Here is a 7,431-nt window from a genome sequence, read left to right as displayed (position 1 = left end):
ATTAATTAACACCCACTTCCCCAGGATACATCTTACACAAAATCTTTAATAAAAATACCATAAAACTCAGTTATAGTTGCAGTGACAACCTAGAAAGAATAATTACACAGACACCTTCAGTCTTTGATAGACTATGGATACCCACGAAGGGGTGCCTGCGCGTGAAATTTTTGTGTTGGGAGGTGCGCAATCTCTAACCACACCTTTCCTGAGTCGACATTGTTAAACACCAGTGGCAAATGAAGTGCATGTACATGACGACCGAAAACAAATGCCGGGATAAGCGGAGAGCACATACAGCGCCTGGAATTACCATATGGTAACCCATCTGCTACTAACCAGGCTCAACGTTGCTTAACTTCGGTGATCTAACGAGAACCGATGTGTCAACGCGATTATGCCGTATGTAGAGAATAATTTAAAAAAAACAACACAATAGAATACTTAACAACAACAATAATCACAATAATAACAAAAACACAACAAACTATAACTGCATAAATAAACCAAGTTGTCCACTTAAACGGACAGAAATAGTATACAAAGTTACAATTACCCCTATTTACATATTGACAAAATCTACTACATTGGACTTGCTGCAACTCCATTTAATGACAGATTTCGAGTTAAGAAATGCTCTTTAATAACCCAACCATCCCAACAAAACCTCACTAAGTACACACTACGTAAATACGATCTAAAATAACCTTACACCTACTATTAACTGTTAATTTTTTTTAAATCAAGTACCTCCAAATCTTTAAATTCCTCCAGTTTCCACTGTCTTTACGAAATATTCTTTATTATTATTTTAAAAGCTAGTGATAAATTATTACACGTGATAAGTAGAACGTCAATTACTTGTAGACACTAAAAATCCCACCTCCTAGGCAACTCTACACTGTACAGATTATTACACATTTCAACACTAATAACCTAACCACTCTAGCTTACTACTACAAAAATGTTACGATCATTAACTAATCCACTGTTAACTGCTCCTCGTCTCTAATATGGCCCTACGTCTAATAATTCAAATCGTATTACAACCAAACACCCCTATCTCTAACAACCTGAATATTTATTTCAGCCTCACAAAACTCCGCATCATTGAATAACACTACCCTAACCTTCTGATTCCTTGTATATCCCCCTCCTCTCCGTATATCTTTTATCTCACACTTATAATTAACTGAGAAATTCCTTTAAAACCCAGTACCTGTAACTGAAATCCCCCTTGTTTACTATATTTATACGGGAAATTAACTATTTCTATTTATATCTATATTTATTATATTATTTTATTCTTTTTATTTTATTTTCTTATAAATATCTCCATTCGATCTTTAGTCTTTTATCTATATACCTATAAATAAACTAAATTCCTTAAAGCCAATCCGCACCAAATACTACGAAATCTCTCATTTTCTAATTTCTAATTCCTAAACAACAAATTTTTACATATTAAGCACCAAAACCTCCCTATTCTTTCTAACTGTTGGCCTTCGAGATTTCTAATTACTCTCGATATTTGACTGAACTTTGGAATCATCGCAAAACCCAAATATATGTAATAGGTAGTACAATAAATTCACCACACTTTCTGCCATATTAACGGTTCCCTACCGAACATAGCTAGAGCGTCTGTGTGGACTGCATAGGACGTATGTTGAAATGAGAATAGCAAGATTAAGTTGCAGCCAACAAGGTTGTCCCCTACGACCCCTCACTCGGTGTTAATACCACCCCACCCGACCGACACGCGTTCTGCTGAAGCGCATGGCTCACTTCCGATCCAAGTTATTTGGTCTAAGATGCAAGTATGTACTTCTTCCTAACCTTTCTTTCTTTCTTTTCATCTCTCTCTACGTTTCTTTTGTTTACTTGATGTCCGCACATCGACCTCAAGGGGTCGTATCACATTCTCTTCTAATTTGACTTTCACAATCTGAAGACGCAAACAGGATTGTTTGCGGAAACAGTTGTAATAGACTAAATTTATACCTGAGGTTTTACGAAATGTGGTAGGAGGAAGTGAGGAGAGTCTGCATGTTCCAGGGTCAGTTGCAGGGACAGGTGGGGGTCAGAGAGGAGAAGGAGTTATGCGAAGCATTTGAATGTATTGGTACTGTTCAGAAATGTGACCTGATTTAGGTTTTTGCGCTTCTAAGATTTTGAGTTTTTTTACGTTCGTTTCATCGTGTAGCATTGTGGTGTTGATAACTCTCTGAAATTTTAGGATGTTTTTTATGTTAATGTTTTAAAGATGGCACTGGATTCGATATCATGGCAGGTGAAGCGGGGTGATAGTGACGTGGTCGGATGTCCAACCCCTTCAATAACCCCTCTACCGGTGTCAGCAGTACAATGACCCCCCTCATACCCCATTTACTGCTATTTAAGTAGATCTTCCCATAATTCCTAATTTCTTATCGAGAGCAGCAAACTTTCCTGATGATGTGAAGACGATTTCACGAAAAGTTAAACGACGGACACTTCGAGAAAAAGAAATGGTTCGACCATCCATTCGATGTATATACAAAAAACAATTATACGAAAAATTGAAAAAAATAACAAAAGGCATCAATAAACAGTAGCTGGCTGTTGTTTTGAACAATGTCTGAATGCATACATTATATATATATATATATATATATATATATATATATATATATATATATATATATATAAATTATATTTAAAAATATATATATATATATAAATTATATTTTAAAAAATAATATATATATATATATATATATATATATATAAGTATATACAATTGATGTTATATCATGTGACCTTCAGAATCCTAACTAAATTCATTGTAAAGTTCTTAAAATAACCCATTATTCCAATTATGCTATTCTCATTCTCATTAGGTTGGAAAGTATTGGCCGAATTAAGGTTTGGTGAAATTGGCTAATTTTAGAATATAGCTGAGTATTTAAGTGGAAGAAGTAATCGATTTTGACATTCCATAGCTTTAAGTGTTACTGGTCACTCTTTTGAATAATTTCACTGTTTAATTGCTCATCCAATTGTTTTTCATACTCTCGGAATGACCACAACAGCCGAAACCTCTACGTTTTATACAACAAATGTATGTTAGTCTTGTATTGAATTTCAACTGACTTTAAAAATAGAAGTTACACAAGATTTCCAGATTTTATGATGAAATGGTTCATACCTATCTCGGAATCAATAGTCACCAACCATGCAGTTGTATAAGCTGTTGCAACACAAACCAGAAATTAACTGGAAAAAGGCAGCATAATATATTCCTACTGAGCTAAATCTACTGTATCTCGACCACTTTATATATAAGGCGTTTCACTAACGTCGCGTAACCTGCTGCTGGCGCAGAACAAAGTATAACAGCAACGGTTAGGCGTGCGATAAAAGATGATCATTTTTCGTTTCAATTTTCAAAGATTTTACAAGAGAATTTATAAAACAGATAAAAAATGGAACGCATTTCATTTATGAAAGAAAATGGATTATTTGACATTTTAACACGTACAAATAAAATGGAGTATTTACTGTCGGAAAACTACTATGGTGAATTTTATTTTTTAAATATTTAAAAAATATTCTTAAATTATTTTTAAATATTAATTGAAAAATGCATTTTGTAAATAATTCGTAAATTAATTTATTGCAAACTTTTTCCTTTATAATACAGCAACAATTATCTTGAATATTTTTCTTTTAAGTGTATCGTTTTAGTAAGAATCTAAAAAGTGGTTTTATTGTTGATGCTCAGAAAGAATCACTAAGGAAAAAAATGGACACTATTAGAAAGGTAAAATATCTTGAAAAAAAATAAAATAATATATATATATATATATATATATATATATATATATATATATATATATAGTGCAACAGTGGTAGCTCATACAATTGTTAGTACCCACAAGCCATTCCTCACAAATATTTTTGCTCCACAAAAAAATTATAAATATCGTTTCCCTTTCGGTGTTATAGTCAGTGGTTTGTAAATTTTCTTTTCTCTCGACTGTTACTGTCCTAGTTGAGATTAGTTCCAATGGAAAAGCTTGAAAATGATGTGTATCAGTACTTTTTATACGTGTAATGTGTATTTAGTGCCACTTTATTGACATTTTATTTGGTTTTTGTGGTATTTTACGAGTATGGTGTACCCGATATCTCTAACCCTTTACAATTTGATTAAAGGTTTAAGTTTCTTCAGTAATATTATTTGTTGTTTTTTTTTCGAATAACATCCCAATTCCATTGCGCGAGTGCAGTTGATTTGCTATTTTTACGTTGATACAAATAAACTTAAATACTAGCAGTTGGTAAGTCGAACCATCTTCATATTTTTTTTATCATTCTTGGGTGGATATTTTTTTCTTTGAACGCTTTAACAGATTTTCGTTTGCGTTTAAACAAAACTTTTTATGTAACTCTATTTGTTACGCTTTTATGTTCTGTTCACTCTTTAATTGTTTATTTGTTATTTTTTAATCGTTTCTTTGTTATTTTTTAATTGTTTCTTTGTTATTCTTTTAATTGTTTCTTTGTTATTTTTTAATTGTTTCTTTATTTTTTAATTGTTTCTTTGCGATTCTTTAATTGTTTCTTTGTTATTTTTTAATTGTTTCTTGTTATTCTTTAATTGTTTCTTTGTTATTTTTTAATTATTTTTTGTTATTCTTTAATTGTTTCTTTGTTATTCTTTAATTGTTTCTTTGTTATTCTTTAACTGTTTCTTTGTTATTCTTTAATTGTTTCTTTGTTATTTTTTAACTGTTTCTTTGTTATTCTTTAACTGTTTCTTTGTTATTCTTTAATTGTTTATTTGTTATTTTTTAATCGTTTCTTTGTTATTTTTTAATTGTTTCTTTGTTATTTTTTAACTGTTTCTTTGTTATTCTTTAATTGTTTCTTTGTTATTTTTTTAATTGTTTCTTTGTTATTCTTTAATTGTTTCTTTGTTATTTTTCCACATAATTATTCTTTTTACTGCATTTCTTGATTTACTGCATGCAATTGATTTTAAAAGTATCTCTTTTCATAAACGTCTTGATTTCGTATGATACGTTTTCGGTTTTTGTTTTTTTCTCAGCTTGCATATTTTCCGATTAAAAATATAGGCTGATAAATTCCAAAGTTTTAAATCATTTATCCAATTGAAACCAAATAAATTTGAAGATGTTTTTAAAACGAATTTCACTAATATATCCGTTCAGATTTACTAGTACATAGAATTCTTCAATAAAAATGAATCTAATTTCTAGTTACAGTACGAGTTTATTTTATTGTGTTTTGCAAAGTCGGGTTGTTTAGTTTCTTTTACGTATGTTAATTTATTTCGACCCAGTGTCCAATTGTAATTTTACTGTTTTGCTTAATATTTTGATAATTACGTATTTGCGTAATTCTCATCGTACGTTTCGCTAGATTCTGTCTACCTGGCTCTATCTTTAGGTTTGCGCCTAATTCTATAATGCAAGATTTTGTGACCAAGTTTGCCACAACTTTCACACTTTATTTGGAAATGGACAGAAATTTTCGCAATGCAATTCGCCGCATCTTAGAGAAAAAAATCTATTTAATTTGATAAAAATGCGTTTAATTCTTTTTAGTTTTACATGAAAATATCTTCAATTACACTTTTTAGAATTTTCTGGGTGTTCAGCTGAACACCCAGAAAATGCCTTTTTTTCGATGTTGAAAAAATAACTTTAGTGCTATTTCCGAATATGCAAGCTTCATTAAGTAATTTCTGGTATAATTGTATCCTTCTTTTCCCCTGTTAGTTGAAACTTTTATTATTGGTCTTTTTATTTTTGGATTTTAGTTATTTGTGGCAAAGTACGTGTGAGTATCACTTTTGTGTATTAGAGTGTTTGGTACTAAAAATAGTTGTGAAACACTGGGGTGTATAAAATTTGGCCCTTCAAAAAGAGTAGATTTGTTGGTATTCCTCGGTGAGGGTTCCTCAGACAATAAACGATAAACTTGCTCCTCTTGAAAACTGAGAGGCAAGGCCTAAGAAGATAAATCTTCTCGGGTTACACTGAACATTTTGCATCAGTCCAACAGCAAAAAAGCCATCGAAGTCTAGTTTATATAAGAAAGTACACAGACCGATATTTACCTCTCTCCAACCGCGAGATGTGACACAAGGTTGGTAGGTGGGAAAATGTCAGTGCTCCAAAATAAAAAGTACTTCGGCCCTGCAAAAGTATGCCTGCGTATTCCTGTCAGCATTTCCCGGTGAGGGCGCTGTAGGTAACAAGCGATAAACATATTCAACTCGAAAGCCGGGACATAAAGCCTGGGAGGATGGACTCTTATGGCTACACAGAAAATTTGCATCAATCCGACAGCAAAACGGTCATCGAAATATTTCAGTTTCTGTGGGATTGATTGTCAAGGCTTATGTGTACTACGAAAGTACACAGACCCCCCCCCCCCCGGAGCCGTTCCTCTCGGTCTATTTCTACATTTCGGTAGCGTTCATCACCTGCGTAAGGTTGAGTCAACCAGAATATTTTCAATAAAATGTATGTGTCGATACTTTTCATTTGAAAAAATTGTTTATCGCTCGATTTCATTTTAAAAATGTATTTATTGTTCCATGTAATTTTAAAAATTGCTTATCGTTCGATTTTATTTTTAAAAAATGTTTATCGTTCGATTTCATTAACAAAATATTAATCGGTTGATTTTAATTTCTTTTTTCCTAAATTGATAATTCTGTTTTGCAATATTTGACTGACACTTGCTTTATGCTTACGTAATTTTAAATACGCAATTATTGTTTGTTGTTTATTTTTTACTGAATAATGTTCAGTTTCAGTATAAATCAAATTTGTTCTGTTCTTTTCTTTTATTAAACTAAATGTTTAAGGTAGATAATGATCAAATTGTAGTATTAAAAGCCAATAAAAAAACGAACTATTTATTTACAGATAAACAACACACAACTTTACCTTCTGAACTAATTCTTGTTTCCTATTTATATACTTATTATTGAATAACTTTAGCATTAGAATAAATCATCGTTCTCTTTTTCTTAATCAATGAAACTTTTTAGTTTTTTAATCGTTTTTGTAAAAAAAACTCTCATTTACTATCGACAGTCGTACTAATCTTACTTGTTTGTACTTCGTGACTGACGTCATTAACTTGGTCTCCTTCTATTCATTTAGGACGGCCACGTCATTATCAAGCAACTGATATTTGAAATACAATTTATTAAGAATAACGAATACTTTCATAGCTATATTTCTTCACACGTGCAAATGAAATTGATTGGCAAAGTTGAAGTCACTGATTAGATAACTCATTTGATTCTATCTTTTAGAATTTCTTCGCTTTTCCCGTGTCTTTCCTTGCTTCTCATTCGTTGTCATCCTTTCCACTAATTTCCTGTACTTTCTTTCTATAGCCACG

The 7,431-nt window shown here is 31.5% G+C and overlaps 1 pseudogene; it reads right to left on the bottom strand.

Annotated features, from left to right (window-relative positions):
- Nucleotides 1–291: 291 nt before the first annotated feature.
- On the bottom strand, nucleotides 292–408 carry LOC145294302 (5S ribosomal RNA; annotated as a pseudogene).
- Between the last annotated feature and the right edge of the window lie 7,023 nt (nucleotides 409–7,431).

Source organism: Euprymna scolopes, chromosome 15 (assembly GCF_053919585.1).
Source record: "Euprymna scolopes isolate OS-2025 chromosome 15, ASM5391958v1, whole genome shotgun sequence".
In the NCBI taxonomy this organism is placed as follows: domain Eukaryota; kingdom Metazoa; phylum Mollusca; class Cephalopoda; order Sepiida; family Sepiolidae; genus Euprymna; species Euprymna scolopes.
The sequence above is the reverse complement of the archived record's forward strand: the minus strand, read 5'-3'. Positions and strand labels throughout refer to the sequence as shown.